The sequence below is a fragment of the Sinohyriopsis cumingii genome, chromosome 13 (genome assembly GCF_028554795.1).
Source record: "Sinohyriopsis cumingii isolate HCF-2022 chromosome 13, ASM2855479v2, whole genome shotgun sequence".
NCBI lineage: Eukaryota > Metazoa > Mollusca > Bivalvia > Unionida > Unionidae > Sinohyriopsis > Sinohyriopsis cumingii.
Window position 1 is genome coordinate 33,582,363 of NC_142973.1, and position 21,013 is coordinate 33,603,375.

At 38.7% G+C, this 21,013-nt stretch overlaps 1 long non-coding RNA gene across 2 annotated transcripts; it reads left to right on the forward strand.

The window, feature by feature from the left end:
- Window positions 1-18,290: 18,290 nt before the first annotated feature.
- Window positions 18,291-20,449, forward strand: LOC149785174 (uncharacterized). 2 transcript variants are annotated; one of them, XR_016413491.1, is made up of 2 exons: window positions 18,291-18,413; window positions 19,960-20,449. It is a non-coding gene; the product is annotated as an uncharacterized LOC149785174 (long non-coding RNA). The 2 variants fall into 2 exon arrangements; XR_016413492.1 differs by lacking the exon at window positions 18,291-18,413 and adding an exon at window positions 18,743-18,882.
- The last annotated feature ends 564 nt before the right edge of the window (window positions 20,450-21,013 follow it).

Below are 21,013 nucleotides of genomic sequence, written 5' to 3' on the forward strand. Positions count from 1 at the left end.
CAGGGTCGCGACCCTATTTTAATACGGTCCCGACCTGATGGGTCTATGGGAATGGAACAGGGGAGAGGGATAGAACATACACACACACACAGAGGAATTTAACATGGTCGGCCTGTCTAGGGACAATGATGGTAGAAGGCCAAGCACAACAGAGACAGAGACAGACATACACTAGTAAAAGCCTGAGATTTATATATAAAGCATTACTACGACCTGAAATTGTGCTGGCGTGTTCAAAAATTTGCATAATTGTAATGATGCTATAAATAGCTATAATCAAGGAAATGCTCAACGACAAAATGGATGTGACTAAAAGTAACGCTAAAATGACGAAATTGTCCCAGAATTTAAAGGAAAATAAACATATCCCCGAAAATTAAGTTACAATGGTTTAGACTAAAATGGATAAAATTAGTAACTACTTACAATATCAACTTGTGTGACGATCGTGGATAAACACCCATGTATCTATTTATAGCTATAATCAGCTAACATTCCTATGAAATCCCACTATCTATTTATACTACAACTTGTGGGTTATTCCTTTGGAAAACCCCACTATCTTTTTATAGCCTCAGCTTGAATGACGTTCCTGTTTATGAACTCTAGTACATATGTATAGCTACAGCCTGTGGAAATCCCCAAGTCCATATCTATAGTCTCGAAATTTCCAGCGTCAGTGACGTCACTGTACTGAACACTAGGGGATAAATGTCAACAGTGTTGCAAGTGGCTGACCTGAATACACGCTACTGCAGGTAGGTAGGTAGAGTGTATCTGATAGGGATAAAGTGAGTTTTATAGGGACAAACAGAGACCAATACAAACACACACACACACACACACACACAACGTACGCGCGCAGACATACGCACACACACACATACACACACACACACACACACACAGAGGGAAGAGGAAAAAACAAACCCCAAATATACTATCAGCACAGAAGGGAGATAATACAAACCCCAAATAAACTATCCACACAAACGTACGCGAACGCATACAAACCCCAAATATACTATCCATACAAACGTACGCGAACGCATACAAACCCCAAATATACTATCCACACAAACGTACGCGAACGCATACAAACCCCAAATATACTATCCACACAAACGTACGCGAACGCAGTGAAGAAGAAAACGTTTTTTGAAAGCACCTAAGCCCTCACCTGCAATGACCAACTCTGCCTAGCACCTACACCCTACCCCCCACTCCCAACACTACAAAACCCATTTAACCCGTTATTTTATGGCATCAGTGTGTGATTTAGGAAACATCAAGACACAAAATGATGGATGAATAGACTGACTATTGTTTACCGACTTGCATGCCTAAAGAGCGTGCGTGAAGGAAAACATCCTTCCATTTCAATTCTAACTAAAACATGATCCAGAGGGATGGAGAGAGGTGAAAGAGCACAATTTCATAAAGTGTGAGTAAAAACAAAACACGCCATCCTTATTATACAATGTCAAGACCAAGAGACACTTACGTTTTCTTTCTGGTCTATTCTCTTTTAGAAGGTAGTATGAAATTTCACATCAGGGCCAACGCATCGGCTCACATTGTCAATTTTTCCATTTCCATGTCTTTACTGGCACAAGTTCTTCATCATCTTCAATTTCTTCTTCTTCTGAATCCCTCTTCTCTGTTTCGTCTTGTTTCTTCTCTTTTCTCGTAGGGCACTCTGAATTCCAGTGTCCTTTCTCCTGACAACGATATTAGGTATCTTGACTTTTGTCTCTCTTTCTTAGACGAAGCAGGTATTCTGGAGACAAATACCCTCTTACCTTTGCAGATATAGCAAACTTCATTAGCACTTACACACTTTCGTATGACTCTCACCAAATCAACGACCAAAAGAGTAAGTTTTGTTGCCACTTTCGCCTGTGAATTATGCTTTCGTATGACTTTTAGCAAATATTTGACCAGCAGGTCGATCTGTGCTGACTCTTCCATCTTCTTGATCGTTTGAGAGTGGAATGAATACTCTGATGCTAAGACACTCTCCTTATATACAGAGACCTGCTGCGTATGAAACCTAGTCAAATGTAATTTTGCAATAAGATGAAACGATTTCATTGAGAAAGTAAAAGGCAATGGCGTGCCGTGTCGCCTCACACAAGACCTGAAGTGTTAGTTCAAATCCGTGTCAGCGATTTCGAAGACGACATAACTGAGCTTTAATCAATGCTCTCCATTTATGCCACAAAACCACGAGTTCTGATTCACGCCAAAAGAAATTTCGTTCGGTCCATAAAAAATAGTATCACATCTGAGAAACGCAAAAACGAACTTCCAGAAAACTGAGAACGACGGCTTACACCTACAACGTGAAATGTATGAGTTCGAGTAGTGCGTAAAACTTAGTCAAATTAAATTTTTATAGCCAAGACAAAACGATCTCTTTTCGAAGAAGAAAGCAGACACCAAGCGACAATGGCGATCAGTGTCACACAACACTTTTCAAAATGTGTATTATTAGAGGTTTGTTCTAGCGATCTGCACGGTTAAATTAAATGTTGATGTATTTTGCAATAAGACGGACACAATTTCCATGGGATCGCCCATGGTACCATTGTTCGTGCATTAGTTTAATTTTTTTAAATATTTTTTTATATAAATCGCCTATAGGATAGACCCAGTAAAGCATGGCCATTCTCGTCACTGTCTGAATAGCTACTCAAGTCAATTCTAAGCGAACGCGGTAAGAAAATAAGTATAGCCAATAAAATGGCTTACAACGGGTGATGCATTGTTTTGTTCTAGGACTGTGTGGCATAATAATCCCTATGTTCTTGCGTTGTTACCATTACAGTGCAGACAGACTGGAATGTGAACTTACAAGCCCTCTTTGTGTGTGTTGTACCATTTCTTCTTACCACATCAAAATACTGAGCGTCACACTATTGGTTCGCGTTTTCAAGCTGACCATTTTTTTTATATCTTACTTAAACATTTTAACATAAACACTCACACTCACATCGGTAGAGTCAGAACAGACGTGTTACAGTATTGAGGGGCATGTTATCTTTTTTTTTCAAACTAATAAATTTGGGGTTTGTATGAAGTAAAGAACCGAAAGTACAGTGAACCTCAAGGATGATGACCCAATCTGCCTGTCTATTGATGCGTGTATTTACTTAAGAAGAAATATGACCTCTAAAACACAAAGAGATACGGCAAGCATGATTAGAATGAACACAACGATGTTTTCCTTCACGCCCGTGTAATTTAGAGTTTCAATCGTCTTTGAAGACAAACTTGGTCTCCTTTTGTAGGGCTTGAAATAATAAAAAAACTGAAAAATCTTAAGCACTTTGCTATAGATAATTTCATCAACAGACTAAACAACATAAATACCGTTACAACACTAGAAAGCCTTAAATCTTCTATCAAAAAGAAATGCATCAAAAAATTAAAGATTAACGATAACTAACCAATGAAACCGAATTTAACAAAGGCAATGACATGTGAAGAAATGCCTCTCACTTTGGAAAGGTAGGTGAATGTACTCTGTCATGCACCATCAACTTGAAAAAATTATAAACAGAGAGAAACCTGAATTCAAAATTCAGTTGTTTTTTTCTTCAAAATTGTTTCGTTTCTTTTTTCTTTTTTTGGAACAAATCTAAGCACTAATATAGAGTGGAAAAGGGAAAATGCACATACAAGCTTTGATATTTCTGAAAAAATGAGGGGATATTCCTAACGTTCATAACCACCTATGGACTTGGACTTGTCTGTGACTTATCCACAAAACAAGATGTACATATTTCTGGTCAAGCTGCAAGTGTGTGCGTGTTTTTGAAAATGGTAAAAATGGGATATACAATTTTCTCGTGACACTTATAAAGTGAAGAGTCTGTGCAAGTGTCAAAAGCCAAAGTCATATAAGTTTTGTATTTTGTACGGCTTAAAGATTTCCACTTTAGAAAATGTGAAGTATCACAAGTTATTATCACAAACAGAAGTGGAACATAGGGGCTTGCAAGAAAGAAAATAACCCAGACAGTTGGTGTCATCAAGAGTGCTAGAGACGGTACCCGAACTTGCTTGCTTGCTTACTTGAATTAAAGTGATTTTCGCTCTAATGGAGCATGTATCACTGGTTTAATCACGCAGCGCGTGATTTTTAATTACTCCTGGGGAAGGAAAGAGAGCCTCATCCCCCAGGCTTTTATGTACTCACAGACTACTTTTAAATTTAGCCACTCAGGTGTCGGACTAACTAGTCCTTAACAACCTGACCGAAAGGCTTTAAACATGAGTGGGAATAGTCTCACCACACACTCATTTTTCTGTCCGAGCGTGGTAAAGGAGGAAAAAGGTGCTCAAAAAGACAGCCATGGGTGTTAAGTACTCAACAAAACGCTAGCCCGTACTTATTTCAAATCAAGTCGTGTCACCAAAAAAGACGACGTGTACGACATCAAAGGCATTGTCAAACGCAGAAACCGTAAAGTGGGCAAACGACGTGTCAAAGAAGTCAAAGGACGTTGGAAAGGATATCCACCCAGTTTTCATTCTTGCATCGACGCTTCGCACTATAAAAAGAAGTGACCATCATGCCCTTTCACACAGATTCAGCTACTGCGATCACTCCTTCACCCAATTCTTCTCTGCAAGATTTACAAACACAACCCTTGTGGGTGTGGTATGGAAAACGTGTGCCTAAAACGCAAATCGTCTTTTTCTGCCAAACCTTCGTGGTGTATTGTGTCATCGGTGCAGCCATTGCCAATTTGAGTTTGCAACAAGGAGACAAACACTTGTGGACCATTGTATTGAGCAGTTACATCGGTTACCTGCTTCCGAATCCCTCCCTGAAATTCTCCTCGAACGGGAACAACGGGAACCTTGTGTCCAGTGTCAGTGCCAGTCACCACTCCAACAACAACCCCATTTTGGGCGGAGACACTCCTCTAACTTCCAGTATCACCTCGGAGAGCCACAAAACTCTGGAATTATGAGCAATAACAACCAATTTTACTTAACCTTACCCAGTGACATTTGCATGGAGGTGTTTCCCAAGAACACGTTGTGCTGTTACACGGTCAAATTACCTCAGACCATCCAGTTAGATCACGAAGCCCATTGGGAAGTGGCTTTAGTGGAAATCATTCACCCAACACAAATCAAAAACATCACCGAAAAGCAAAACACTTTCGAGGTGGAAATCCTGAATGCCCAATTGGAGGAAGAAATCAATAAAATCGGGTTTTTAGGGGACACAAGACCAGCCAGCAATCCAGCCTTCATTATCTACACCTTGAAAATTCCTTCAGGTTATTATTTTAGTGGTGAACATTTGGTGGACACTATTGCGGACAGGTTCAACTTAGCCTTTGGCAAAGCACTGAACAGAGCCAAAAAAAGTGTGAAGATTGAGTACCATAAAGTGGCTCATCGTCTCGTGATCAAATTTCAAGATACGGACACATTGACCCTCAGGTTCAATGGTAGTTTGTTTGAAATTTTGGGTGGACATGCAGAAATGGTCGCAAACAATTTGAGCCGCAAGATCAAAAGTAATATGGATTTTTACAGAGCTTTTGGAAACCCGGTAGAACTGAACCAAGGACTTAATTTGATCTTTGTGTATTCCGATGTGGTGGAGTACAACGTGGTGGGACACACCTCTGTTCCGTTACTGCGTGTCATTCCTTTCAAAGTGGATAGTACCACAAACAATGACCAGGAAGGTGCAAACACCTATCATGTACACCGTGAATTTGTACATCCTCACTATTTGCCCGTCAGTAAGTCGTATTTAGACACTGTCAACATTGCTATAAAAGGAGATCTGGGACAAAATATTCCATTCTCCAAAGGGAAAGTTACAGTGAAACTTCTTTTTCGAAAACGGTTCTCTAACGAATTGTAAGTCAAGACAGCGAGGAGGGACATTTTCACCCTATAAAATCCGGCCAGATGCGTGTGGAATTTCAGTTTGCAGAAAATCTACGCGCAGATAATACGGTGAACGTCATCCTGTATGCTGAATTGGACAATACGATATAAACCAACAGTTTGAGAGAAGTCATTCTGGACTATTAGAAGTCATGGAAGACTTTTATCAATGTTTGTATAGTAGGGATTCTTTGGACATGGAATGTGAAGATCCTGAGGAAGGAGAACCCCAAGACAAAGACGAAGAAGTCATCATGATGAAGTCTAGATGGTCAGAACAAGAATCACATTTAGTTTCCTGTTATGCTATAGTCTTGACAGAAAAAAATTAAGGAATTGATCAAGAAAGATTGCTATGGATGTCATAACGATCATCCCAGTCAAATTCAACACGATAAATGCCTGATGCTGAGTCAAGAAGAAAAATTGGACGAATATCTGGACGAAGCTTGGAGTCTCATCTCGGAAGAAGACGTGTTACAACAGTGGTATAAAGGCTTGCGTGAACATTATTGTCCTCCATTAACAACTCAAGAGATCCATCGCATCGAAGCTCTGTTGGATCAGAGTTGGGAGACAAGGCGAAGAAACGGTTACTTGTCAGACATTTTCAAGCAAAAAGTCAGGATCGAATTGATCACTTATCATTACCTGTGAAGAAGAAAAAAACAAAAAATGGATACCTGAGAACTTTATTACCTTTTGAACCACAGTTTGTACACTGCTTCTTGGAATCCTGTCGTCTGTGCTAAAGATGAACTCCCTCATTGCACATCTCAAAACCATCAAGCTTATGTGATCAACACGGACGACAGTCATCTCCCAGGAACCCACTGGGTAGCCATCTACTTTCCTCAAGAAGGATGTGTGGAATATTTTGATTCCTATGGACTGCCCCCTTTGGAAGACGATATCATTGACTTGATGAGAAGAAATGCTCAAACCACACGATTCAATAATGTGAAATAACAAGGCACATATTCCTTGGTGTGTGGACAGCACTGTGAGTATTTTCTGCATCATCGCAGCCTGGGCTATTCTTTAGAACATTTAGTGACTCATTTTGATCCTCGTCATTCTTCTAGAAACGATGTGAAAGTACATCGATGGTTTTGTGACCAGTATGCTTATCTTTTGTCTCAAGCTAGGAAACGTAGTGTCCATCAATGGCCTAATGACTTCCAACAGTGGAAATCACAATTTCATTCACAACGTTGTCAGCCCTCTCCAAAATAATGTGTTAGTTGAAAAAATGTTTGGTATTTGAAAAAAATGTTTGATGTTATATTGTTGGATTATTGTTAAAAATGTTAGAGTTGTTTGTTAGTATTAAGTGATTTTGAATAAAAAAAAATGTTGTGTTTTGAAGAAGAAAATGCCTTTGTGGTCTGTTTGGCTATAGGAATCTTGATTCATGCTCTTTAACTTCTCTCTATCCCTCCCATAACACTATTTGAACGTTCCGGCTCGAAAACCGTGTAGTAATGTTTTCCTTCACGTCCGCGCTTTGACCATAAAAACCTGACAGAGGCTTTGTCAACAGTTGTATCGACACCAAAGAGTTCTTCTTCTCTTTTCCGAAGAAGCAGACCTTATCCTGTGAGAAAGCCTGTCGTCAGAGGAGGCCGCCATCTTATAACCTAAGCGATCGCCATAGCTTCAAGTTCCAAAAAAAATAAAAAAATTTCAGGGCTACCCCATACTCTCGAAAAAAAATAACATTCCATTGCCTATGATATGTTAGTCAGTTAGAAGAAAAAATACAGAAGTGAGTCTATCAGCACATGATTTCTTTATCTTGGTTAGAAAGTGCGACTCTAAGTCCTTCGTTTCCGTCGCTTATCAAAATTTTAAAAATAGTAATGTTCTGTAAAAAAGTGAGTGAGTGTTTCTTTTAGGTCTGTGCGTTTTTTTTTGTTGGTGATAATATGGATAATATAAGTTCGGGTACAACGAAATTAAAAGAATTAGGCCCAGAACTCGGTGTGGAGGGAAGAAATATACGCAACAGTAGCGGGAGAAAGAAATGCAGACCTAGCCAGTTAGCACTCCACCCACCTCGAGAACACAAATAACATCTAGTCAACAGCCGACTATACCTAACAAACAACCTGCCCCGGAAAGAGTGGTGGCAAAACAAACGGCCAATTATGTTAGACAAACGGTATGGGAAACTCAAATGTAATTATCGGAGGCACTACGTTCTTTTCTGGGGCCCCGAGTGGCCGAGTGGTCTAAAGCGCTCTCCGTTACGGATCACTGTCATCTCACCTTTGTCTGCGCGGGTTCGAGTCTCGGATTCGGCTAATGTGGGTATGTGAGAAAGCTTGCCAGTAGCTTCTCGTGGGTCGGTGGTTCTTTCCGGGTTTTCTCGGGTTCTTCCTCCACCATTAATACTGGCCGCCATGTATAGCCTATCGCGTGCTGAAAAATGGCGTTAAACCCTACAACAACAACAACGTTCTTTTCTCACTCCGATACTACAGGCAATCTCAGCTGAAAGAACAACCACAACAACAATAACAGCGACAGACACCATAGCAGCGGATTTGAAACTATCTACCTCAACTGAAGAATTAGTATCAGAACCAGAAGAGGAAATTGAGGCGGTTGAGGAGGAAGAGGGGGACGCTGACCCTCGTTGAGAGGTACACCGAAATGGGGTTAGATCAAGCATTGTATGACGTCAACACACCAGGGCAGTTTATTAGAGCCATACAATACGTTGCCTACAAATCTCTAGACACCTTTAAACCAAGACCTTCTCAATGGGGATTAGGGTCAGAGTTCTTCCCCAATTCTACAGACAAACATACACTGGATACCCCCTCAGTCAACTGGTAGAAGCCGCTGCTTACATTGCCGCCCATCATGGCTACACATTTCCTGATATCAAGAATCATGAGACTAGGAGTGCGGGAAAGAACGTGAAAGCAAAAGAGAGACGTGTTACCTTCTAACATAAAAAACAGCCTTTTTTAGGGCTCCAAAAGATTGCTTTTTTATAGAATAGGGAACCATATTTGGCTTGGTATCCCTCCTTGACTAAACTATTCTCGAAACAAACTTGACCTATTGGAACACCGCAACAAACTTAACTTTTTAAACCTAACAGTGACCAAACTGGTATATGTCTCTTAGATATAATAATTTAAATAAGATCAGTATGGCTATTTTTATGTACACTAAGTACTAATATTAGATAGATATGTTAGGAAGTAGGAAATTTAACAGACTCGTTAGATTTGAACTAATTGCACAAGTGGTTAACACATTATTGGTACTTTTTACTGTCCATTAGCAAAAACGGGACTTGATTTGAAATAAGTACGGGCTAGCGTTTTGTTGAGTACTTAACACCCATGGCTGTCTTTTTGAGCACCTTTTTCCTCCTTTACCACGCTCGGACAGAAAAATGAGTGTGTGGTGAGACTATTCCCACTCATGTTTAAAGCCTTTCGGTCAGGTTGTTAAGGACTAGTTAGTCCGACACCTGAGTGGCTAAATTTAAAAGTAGTCTGTGAGTACATAAAAGCCTGGGGGATGAGGCTCTCTTTCCTTCCCCAGGAGTAATTAAAAATCACGCGCTGCGTGATTAAACCAGTGATACATGCTCCATTAGAGCGAAAATCACTTTAATTCAAGTAAGCAAGCAAGCAAGTTCGGGTACCGTCTCTAGCACTCTTGATGACACCAACTGTCTGGGTTATTTTCTTTCTTGCAAGCCCCTATGTTCCACTTCTGTTTGTGATAATAACTTGTGATACTTCACATTTTCTAAAGTGGAAATCTTTAAGCCGTACAAAATACAAAACTTATATGACTTTGGCTTTTGACACTTGCACAGACTCTTCACTTTATAAGTGTCACGAGAAAATTGTATATCCCATTTTTACCATTTTCAAAAACACGCACACACTTGCAGCTTGACCAGAAATATGTACATCTTGTTTTGTGGATAAGTCACAGACAAGTCCAAGTCCATAGGTGGTTATGAACGTTAGGAATATCCCCTCATTTTTTCAGAAATATCAAAGCTTGTATGTGCATTTTCCCTTTTCCACTCTATATTAGTGCTTAGATTTGTTCCAAAAAAAGAAAAAAGAAACGAAACAATTTTGAAGAAAAAAACAACTGAATTTTGAATTCAGGTTTCTCTCTGTTTATAATTTTTTCAAGTTGATGGTGCATGACAGAGTACATTCACCTACCTTTCCAAAGTGAGAGGCATTTCTTCACATGTCATTGCCTTTGTTAAATTCGGTTTCATTGGTTAGTTATCGTTAATCTTTAATTTTTTGATGCATTTCTTTTTGATAGAAGATTTAAGGCTTTCTAGTGTTGTAACGGTATTTATGTTGTTTAGTCTGTTGATGAAATTATCTATAGCAAAGTGCTTAAGATTTTTCAGTTTTTTTATTATTTCAAGCCCTACAAAAGGAGACCAAGTTTGTCTTCAAAGACGATTGAAACTCTAAATTACACGGGCGTGAAGGAAAACATCGTTGTGTTCATTCTAATCATGCTTGCCGTATCTCTTTGTGTTTTAGAGGTCATATTTCTTCTTAAGTAAATACACGCATCAATAGACAGGCAGATTGGGTCATCATCCTTGAGGTTCACTGTACTTTCGGTTCTTTACTTCATACAAACCCCAAATTTATTAGTTTGAAAAAAAAAGATAACATGCCCCTCAATACTGTAACACGTCTGTTCTGACTCTACCGATGTGAGTGTGAGTGTTTATGTTAAAATGTTTAAGTAAGATATAAAAAAAATGGTCAGCTTGAAAACGCGAACCAATAGTGTGACGCTCAGTATTTTGATGTGGTAAGAAGAAATGGTACAACACACACAAAGAGGGCTTGTAAGTTCACATTCCAGTCTGTCTGCACTGTAATGGTAACAACGCAAGAACATAGGGATTATTATGCCACACAGTCCTAGAACAAAACAATGCATCACCCGTTGTAAGCCATTTCATTGGCTATACTTATTTTCTTACCGCGTTCGCTTAGAATTGACTTGAGTAGCTATTCAGACAGTGACGAGAATGGCCATGCTTTACTGGGTCTATCCTATAGGCGATTTATATAAAAAAAATATTTAAAAAAATTAAACTAATGCACGAACAATGGTACCATGGGCGATCCCATGGAAATTGTGTCCGTCTTATTGCAAAATACATCAACATTTAATTTAACCGTGTAGATCGCTAGAACAAACCTCTAATAATACACATTTTGAAAAGTGTTGTGTGACACTGATCGCCATTGTCGCTTGGTGTCTGCTTTCTTCTTCGAAAAGAGATCGTTTTGTCTTGGCTATAAAAATTTAATTTGACTACGTTTTACGCACTACTCGAACTCATACATTTCACGTTGTAGGTGTAAGCCGTCGTTCTCAGTTTACTGGAAGTTCGTTTTTGCGTTTCTCAGATGTGATACTATTTTTTATGGACCGAACGAAATTTCTTTTGGCGTGAATCAGAACTCGTGGTTTTGTGGCATAAATGGAGAGCATTGATTAAAGCTCAGTTATGTCGTCTTCGAAATCGCTGACACGGATTTGAACTAACACTTCAGGTCTTGTGTGAGGCGACACGGCACGCCATTGCCTTTTATTTTCTCAATGAAATCGTTTCATCTTATTGCAAAATTACATTTGACTAGGTTTCATACGCAGCAGGTCCCTGTATATAAGGAGAGTGTCTTAGCATCAGAGTATTCATTCCACTCTCAAACGATCAAGAAGATGGAAGAGTCAGCACAGATCGACCTGCTGGTCAAATATTTGCTAAAAGTCATACGAAAGCATAATTCACAGGCGAAAGTGGCAACAAAACTTACTCTTTTGGTCGTTGATTTGGTGAGAGTCATACGAAAGTGTGTAAGTGCTAATGAAGTTTGCTATATCTGCAAAGGTAAGTGGGTATTTGTCTCCAGAATACCTGCTTCGTCTAAGAAAGAGAGACAAAAGTCAAGATACCTAATATCGTTGTCAGGAGAAAGGACACTGGAATTCAGAGTGCCCTACGAGAAAAGAGAAGAAACAAGACGAAACAGAGAAGAGGGATTCAGAAGAAGAAGAAATTGAAGATGATGAAGAACTTGTGCCAGTAAAGACATGGAAATGGAAAAATTGACAGTGTGAGCCGATGCGTTGGCCCTGATGTGAAATTTCATACTACCTTCTAAAAGAGAATAGACCAGAAAGAAAACGTAAGTGTCTCTTGGTCTTGACATTGTATAATAAGGATGGCGTGTTTTGTTTTTACTCACACTTTATGAAATTGTGCTCTTTCACCTCTCTCTATCCCTCTGGATCATGTTTTAGTTAGAATTGAAATGGAAGGATGTTTTCCTTCACGCACGCTCTTTAGGCATGCAAGTCGGTAAACAATAGTCAGTCTATTCATCCATCATTTTGTGTCTTGATGTTTCCTAAATCACACACTGATGCCATAAAATAACGGGTTAAATGGGTTTTGTAGTGTTGGGAGTGGGGGTGTAGGGTGTAGGTGCTAGGCAGAGTTGGTCATTGCAGGTGAGGGCTTAGGTGCTTTCAAAAAACGTTTTCTTCTTCACTCTGTGTTGATGGAATATAATGGGTTTTCTTCACTCTCTGTTGATAGTATATATAAAGGGTTATTTCTTCACTCCGTGTGGATAGTGTATAATGGTTTTCTTCTTCTTCCCTCTGTGGTGTGCGTGTGTGTGTGTGTGTGTGAGTGTTCGCGTACGTTGTGTAGATCGTATATTTTTGGTTGTTTTTTTCTTCTTCCTCCCGAGTGTGGATAGTATATTTGGGGTTTGTATGGGTTAGCGACGTTGTGTGGATAGTATATTTGGGGTTTTTATGCGTTTGCGTACGTTTGTGTCGATAGTATATTTGGGGTTTGTATGCGTTCGCGTACGTTTGTATGGATAGTATATTTGGGGTTTGTATGCGTTCGCGTACGTTTGTGTGGATAGTTTATTTGGGGTTTGTATTATCTCCCTTCTGTGCTGATAGTATATTTGGGGTTTGTTTTTTCCTCTTCCCTCTGTGTGTGTGTGTGTGTGTGTGTATGTGTGTGTGTGCGTATGTCTGCGCGCGTACGTTGTGTGTGTGTGTGTGTGTGTGTGTGTATTGGTCTCTGTTTGTCCCTATAAAACTCACTTTATCCCTATCAGATACACTCTACCTACCTACCTGCAGTAGCGTGTATTCAGGTCAGCCACTTGCAACACTGTTGACATTTATCCCCTAGTGTTCAGTACAGTGACGTCACTGACGCTGGAAATTTCGAGACTATAAATATGGACTTGGGGATTTCCACAGGCTGTAGCTATACATATGTACTAGAGTTCATAAACAGGAACGTCACTCAAGCTGAGGCTATAAAAAGATAGTGGGGTTTTCCAAAGGAATAACCCACAAGTTGTAGTATAAATAGATAGTGGGATTTCATAGGAATGTTAGCTGATTATAGCTATAAATAGATACATGGGTGTTTATCCACGATCGTCACACAAGTTGATATTGTAAGTAGTTACTAATTTTATCCATTTTAGTCTAAACCATTGTAACTTAATTTTCGGGGATATGTTTATTTTCCTTTAAATTCTGGGACAATTTCGTCATTTTAGCGTTACTTTTAGTCACATCCATTTTGTCGTTGAGCATTTCCTTGATTATAGCTATTTATAGCATCATTACAATTATGCAAATTTTTGAACACCCCAGCACAATTTCAGGTCGTAGTAATGCTTTATATATAAATCTCAGGCTTTTACTAGTGTATGTCTGTCTCTGTCTCTGTTGTGCTTGGCCTTCTACCATCATTGTCCCTAGACAGGCCGACCATGTTAAATTCCTCTGTGTGTGTTTGTGTGTGTGTGTTCTATCCCTCTCCTCTGTTCCATTCCCATAGACCCATCAGGTCGGGACCGTATTAAAATAGGGTCCCGACCCTGTTCCATTTTCCCTTGTCGCTCAACAGTCCAACGATTTATTTCCCATGTCAATTTCCCCTTGTCGCTCAACAGTCCCAAAATCTATTTCCCATGTTAATTTCCCCTTGTCGCTCAACAGTCCCAAACTCTATTTCCCATGTTAATTTCCCTTACGCTAGACAGTCCCACGATTTTTCGTCCATGTTAAACTTACATAGTCGCTAGACAGTCCCAGGGTGGTTAATGTTAATTTTCCATTGTCGCTAGACAGTCCCAGGGGTGTTTTTAATGCTAAGTCCCATTGTCGCTAGGGTGTCCCTATTCACTACTTGCAATTTCAACAGGGATCTTTTGTACTAAACCGTCAACGCTAGTAATATAGTCCTACCCAACATGTACCGAGTTAAGCCAGGTAGACATGTCTTAAAACTGTCTACCCAATAATCACGAAAATCCATGTCCATCCATTACACAAACAATATGTCTAAGCGATAAGTACAAAAGTCCATGTCTACTTGATTGCCAAAACACCTGTCGACCTGGCAAACACAGAAATCCGTGTCGACCGGATACACACGAAAATCCATTTCTACCGACTAGCAAGAATAACCATGTCTAACCGATAGGCACGTAAAACTTATGTCCATCCAATATCAACAAAAGCTTTGGTCTATATGAAATGCAGGAAAGCACGTTTCAACTTGACAGACACGAAGTCTCTCATCCACTCAGTCAATGTGCATATAAACCTTCTCGTTTCTCAATCCAATTGTCACGGAAACCAATGTCTACCTGTTACGTCGCCCTCTTAGTGACAGGGATGGTTAACTGGGTTTGGCTGACGTTATCTAGAGAATGACCTTCCTATTATATTCCGGCTGGAGTGAAAGAAGAATGGAATTTCAACAGAGAACTGAGGGAGAATACTGGGAAGAAATAAAGCAATACGAGCCCCCTTTGACAAGAAATAACAAATTTAATCAGAACAAATTGATAATGGCAATTCCAATTCAAGTTATATTATATCAATAGAATTTAACAGGTGTGTCTAATCTGGATTTATTTCATCATCATAACGAGAGGTGAAAAGAGCGCAATGTCCACGACCGATTTGCATCACCTTCCATATCTTTCTTTTTACACGACGACCATATGGTCCCTTCTTTGTTTCACGAGGAAACCACTAATCTCTTTATGCCTCCCCGGAGAAGAGACTAAGTTTCTTCTTCTAGGAAATTTCCAAACTAAAGAAATTCGATTAGGGTCGTCACTTTAAAGTCTGATTGCTCTAAAGCGTACGCCCTAATTTATTCTGCCCAATCGTAGGCAGCGGTCCCTAATTTTCCCCCAAAGAAATAATTCCTTTCATCAGGTTTAGACAGCACAGAATCTGTAAACGACAGTGCGTGACAATTTCCCTTTGAAAAAATGAAAAGTGAACAAAGGTTCCTACCAAGCGGTTAGGGTTGGTAGCTCAAATGTTGACTTTGTAAGGACCGTGGTCAATTTCATTAGGTCGGAATGTTGTCCCTTTGAAGTTTACACTGACATGGGGGGGGGGGGAAGATGAACAAAGAAAGGTAGAAGTGACCCTTCACAAAGACTTTTCTGGCTTAAATGCGAGAGAATTGTAATGCTCAATGCATTCGATCGTAAAATTTTCTGTAATTCAAAATTCGACACTTCACACTACTCGATATACAAAAATGGATGTCTGCACAATAACAACGAAAACTCATGTCAAGCTGACAGGCGCATGAACCCATATTGACCAGATAGTACGAAAATCTGTCTCTCTGATAAGCTTGTAAATTGATGTCTTCAAGATCGCACGAAAGTATGTTTACCTGATTTGTACACACATACACAGACACACTCACGCACGTAAACACACACACACACACACACACACACACACACACCAGTCTATGCAATGTGTATTTCGACGCTTTTGATTAAAACATATTGTTTAAACTTAATCATAACTCAGATCAGTTGTTGTTTTGGTTCCATCAAATTCTAAATATGACTGCGTTTCTCTTTATTGTTATGAAAGCGATTTTGTCTTATTTTGCTACGATAAGAAATTTGCCCATGGAGAGAGAGAGAAAGAGAGAGAGAGAGAGAAGAAAGAGTTCAGGCTCTCATAAGAAAGGGGTGTCACTCCTTACGATGTAGATACGCTTACATCTTAGGGAATATGGCAAGCGGATGTAAGGAATCGCTGTAAGGTAAAACAGCTGTTCTGACTCTCGATGAATGAATTTATTCTGCGTAAGCACACTCTCTATTTATACGCAGTGCTTGTGTGTCCTCTCATTTCGAATCAGAACAAGACCCTCTTTCTTTCCCACGGAAAATGCGTGGATCATCTAGCTTACTTATCAATTAGAGATTTAATAATTTTGATGTTTAGCAACTTCCCACCAAATCTAAATTAATGACCTTTGGATACAGGAGAAATATATTTTTATAGGTTTCTGCACTTGCTCGTAAAGCGCGATGTTTATTAAAATAGTATACAGTTGTAGTAAATTACAGAAACAGATAAAATAAATCTCAATATATTTTAGTGGAAAATTACTTTCAATATAATTTAATGTAAAATTACTTTTAATATAATTTAAAGAAAATTTCAATCTGAATACTTTACTCAAACATTCTGTCCTAATAATATCCTCCGGGTCGTTTGAACCGAATCCTAGAGGCTCGATGGAGGAAAAAATTACATTGATAAAAGAAGGGAAAAGGTGAAAGATCAAAAGTACAATGATAAAATCATTGTTAAGACAGGAGGTACAATTAGAAAATACTATGGAAAAAAAAAACATTGCAATACAGTTAGTAAAGTTCAACAATACAATGAGAAAAACTGCAAAATACTCAGTAAAATGCAAACAATACTATGAGAAGTACATTGCAAAATATTTTTAAAAAAATACAATGAAAAGAGAGTGGCACAACATTAAATAAAAACTGAAAGAATATAATGACCAAAAAGGTTGTAAAATATTTCAACAAAATTCTACGTAATCTACTTCTACGACCACTCCTGTCAGATAAATATATTTTTCTTTTTGTATGTTAGTTGACTCTTTTTGTTATTTTTATATAACGTCAGCAGAACATATTTATGGGTGACTACGGTTATTATTTTGCTTCGGCCAAGTGTGATGAAACGAATTATCATTCTTCTCGATATTATTGGTGTGTGTGTGTGTGTGTGTGTGTGCGATTTGGAATTTTAACGTAGCTTTAGCGTTATCGCAACGATGTCTGCAGTGTGGCAGTTTATAGTGATGTCTAGCACTGGGGCATCATGCCGCAGACATGTAGCATGATGTCCCACCCGGTAAAATTATCCTGACACCAGGTCGACCAGTCCTAACACCAACCTCTTAATGCTGAGCGCCAAACGAGGCAACTGTTAGTACCATTTTTGTAAGTCTTAGGCATGACTCGATCAGGGTTCAAACCCACGACCTCCCAAATCCGAGGAGGACACTCTAACCACTAGGCCACCGGAGCAGTCTATTGTGTGTTGGTAAGCCGATATTGAGTTTATCTTCCTATTGCATACATAATATCAACAAAGAAATAACCAGCAACATTGAAGTAACAATGTTTGCGAAGAGAATGTCAGAATTTGGTGCTAATCAAGATTTAGGAAAGTGAACATTTTAGTATTGTGTTAGTTGTTTTTGTTGTTGTGAGGTTTAAAGCCATTTTCAGCGACAGGCTTATACATGGCGGCCAGTATTCATGGTGGAGAACCCGAGAAAACCCCGGAAAGAACCACCGACCCACGAGAAGCTCCTGGCAAGCTTTCTCACATACCCACATTGGCTGAACCCGAAACTAGAACCCACGCAGACAGAGGTGAGATGGCAGTGATCCGTAATGCAGAGCGCTTTAGACCAATCGGTCACTCGGGGCCCCCAGTGTTGTTTTAGTCCTACCCTAATAACCATGACGTCTGTTTACTTACAATCAAACCTTGTCCTGCGCGTGTATGAAACAGAAATCGTATTTAAACTAACCTAAGAGCTATAAGTGAAAATATCTTTATAATCGTAAAACCGGTTAAGTGTGGTCTAGTGCAAGCGTGAAATTGATGTGTATTACTGACGCTCTATGTGACGTAAGAAAGAGAATGTATCGCCGTTATCGTTTCAAACAAATTTGACTCAGAAGTTGGCCGTATGTTAGCCAATAGCCGCTCATGTCTTATGAGAGCTATGCAACACACAGAGAAAACTCTGTGTCGAGCAATATTTTAGCATACATATATGATAAACATCACAATATCGACTGATGTTGCCAAACCAGGGAAGGAAGCACCTCTTCTGACTGGTTTGAAGGCATTAGAGCCGTATCTAAGGCGTTATCGCCGAGAGAAAATAACGTAAGGTACACAGTCATATGACTCTTGAAAATGTGAGAGAAAACCTCATTGAAATTATCGAACCCCATAGGGATGACAAAATAAAACAGCATCTGCGTCAATATGTTTGAGACGGCTAGGCGGAAATTACAATTCTCCTAAAAGAGGTAAATACGGTCAGACTTTGTGAAAGGTAGCGAAACACATATACATTGTTTTAAAACTGCAGTACGAACTGGTTTGATGTAAAAGCTTAGGTGGCAGAGTCCAGTTTCGTAAATTGGCCCCTCTGCAAATTTCTTAACGTAAGGCTATGGTGTGACTTTTTCAGCTATTATTGTTTACTATTGGAAGATATGGATATGTTTGTGAACTGAGTGTTTCTGGCTTGTGTTGTTCTTGAAATTGATTTCAGGCATGTACACTTTCCACAGTTACTCTGCAGTATGTTGATAGTGAAATACCAATAGTCGGCTATGAAGAAGTGCTAGCCTCCTATAGCAGTAAATACATGGGTTTGGGGCAAGTAGAATATCTCAAAAATGGCTTGGATGACATCTATTTTCAGTTGCATCAGCCTGTTTAGAACAACTGTTGTGCAGAATTGTCATCTAGGAAAAGGCTTGTGTTTGCACTGTGAGCATCACATTGTGTCAAAAATGACCTTCGATCATGAAAATTACATGTAGAAATTTTGGATTGGGGTGCATAAACTTCTTCCGCTATGAACTGCCATTGACTTCTCTGGTCAAGTGGATACTAGTCGTATGCTTTGTTTTAATATAGGTATCCAAAATTATGGTCTTTTTTGACCTCACTTGTGTATTTGATTTTTTCATGACTTTTTATACTAGGTCGCTGATTGCGGCATTACATTTGTACATGAAAACTGCCCCCTGCACACTTAAGGAAAACTAATAATTTTTATTTGTGCAGTCAGCTACATCAGTTATACTTTTCTGTTTCTTTGTGTACATTTAAATAATTTTTAAGCATTAACTTCATTATATTTACTTCCTTTTTCCATATATCACTAGTGTTGTATTTAACACTCCTTGGAGAGGGAGGTAACTGTGTTTTGTACCTCCATGTGAGAATTGTTTGCATCATGACAAAGTAGCATATTTTGGACTTAACGTACTAAATATGGGAACAAAATGGTGACCATAATGTATTGTCTTGCTCTTTCTGTAGTTGTAATGGTTTGCACCCCTATTTTTATAAATATTATTCACATTTCAATACAGACACACGGAAACAATTGGCATGGCATGTCAACATGCATTCTTAAAAGTAATTTAACTCCACAGGAGCAGATAGACTTCAGAGAAATCATACATAAATATACTGTTGTGAATGTTGAATGTCACCAGTGAAACAGTCTTAGAAATAGTGATGCGAATGGCATATTGCTTGCTATATTTTGGTGAAGAGAATGGAAGTTTTAGTACACATGGTTTCTACCTACATGACCCCACTATGAAGTTAACATAAGAGATTCATATCTCACACTTGGGTGATAATAGGAAATGTTTCAGTGTTTTGTATATATCTTGAAATTTCTAAATTCAGTTAACAAAGGGGGAAAAGCTTAAAATTAAGTGGCAGTTTCATGCATTTGACAATACACATATAGTTTCTCCTCTGAAATTCTTATGTTTTCACTGAATGTTAAACGTATATCAATATCACTTGTTTCTTTCCTTTTTGCAGGTCTCAGATTGAATGGTAAAAGATTAGAATTAATCGGTTAGTCATGCTGAAAGAAACAATAGCTTGAATCTCATCCAGATACTCATTCTGATCTAAGTGCACAAGAGAGTGACTTTGACGGACAGATTTTGCTTCCACAGGAGTTGTTTTATGTAAATGCTTAGTAAAAGCAAAGCAGGTGTAATGCTTTTTACCTTGAACTGAAATTTCCACTGTAAATATTTGTTCTATACCTTGTCTTATTTTTACTATGATTTTGTAAATTCCAGAAATCACTGAAGTCAGTTGTAAGTGAACTGGTGTCTGAGAAGACCGTTCTCTGTTAAATTGTATTGAGCAATTGTATATGTATGGTCAATTTCAGTGGCTATGTATCAATGAATTTATTTGATGTATCATGTTGTAAGTTTAACAGGGTCCCACACATTAGTATATCAATATTCCAGCATGGTTTAATGTTAATTGATTAAACTTTGATCTCTCCAGATTAGATGACTATTGTTGTGACTATCCCTCACCTCCCCAAAAAAAACATACAAACTGCTGCTATTAGCATCTCCAGAATGATAATGAAAATTTAGGAACTGCTTCTTTTATATCAGTCTAAATGTACTTCTAAAGCACATTATTTACTTAAATGTGTTTTGTGGTTTTTTTTTTAAGTTTGCTAGAAGAGTTTATAGAAACTTTTCACTTCTGACACTGACAACTAACATAGCATTTCTGTCATTCCCTCCTAACATTGATAACTTCCAAATCTCTTCTTGACATTCATGAAACATTTTAAAGGAATTTTGATTCTGTCCTGATGCTATGGTAGTAAACAAAGACCAAAAGCATTGTAGGTTGCAAACAATTTGAAATCTTGCAAAAAAACACAGGATATCATAACTCACAATGTAAATGATGTAATGCTTTGTGCCACAAAGTAGTCACTTTCTAAAAGCGTAATAACATTTTTAGTTTTGCGCACAAAAAGTTTTCCTTTATACGATTTTACTAGATAATGTCTAAATATGTGATATGTACACAAATTTTGACATAAACCATTGTC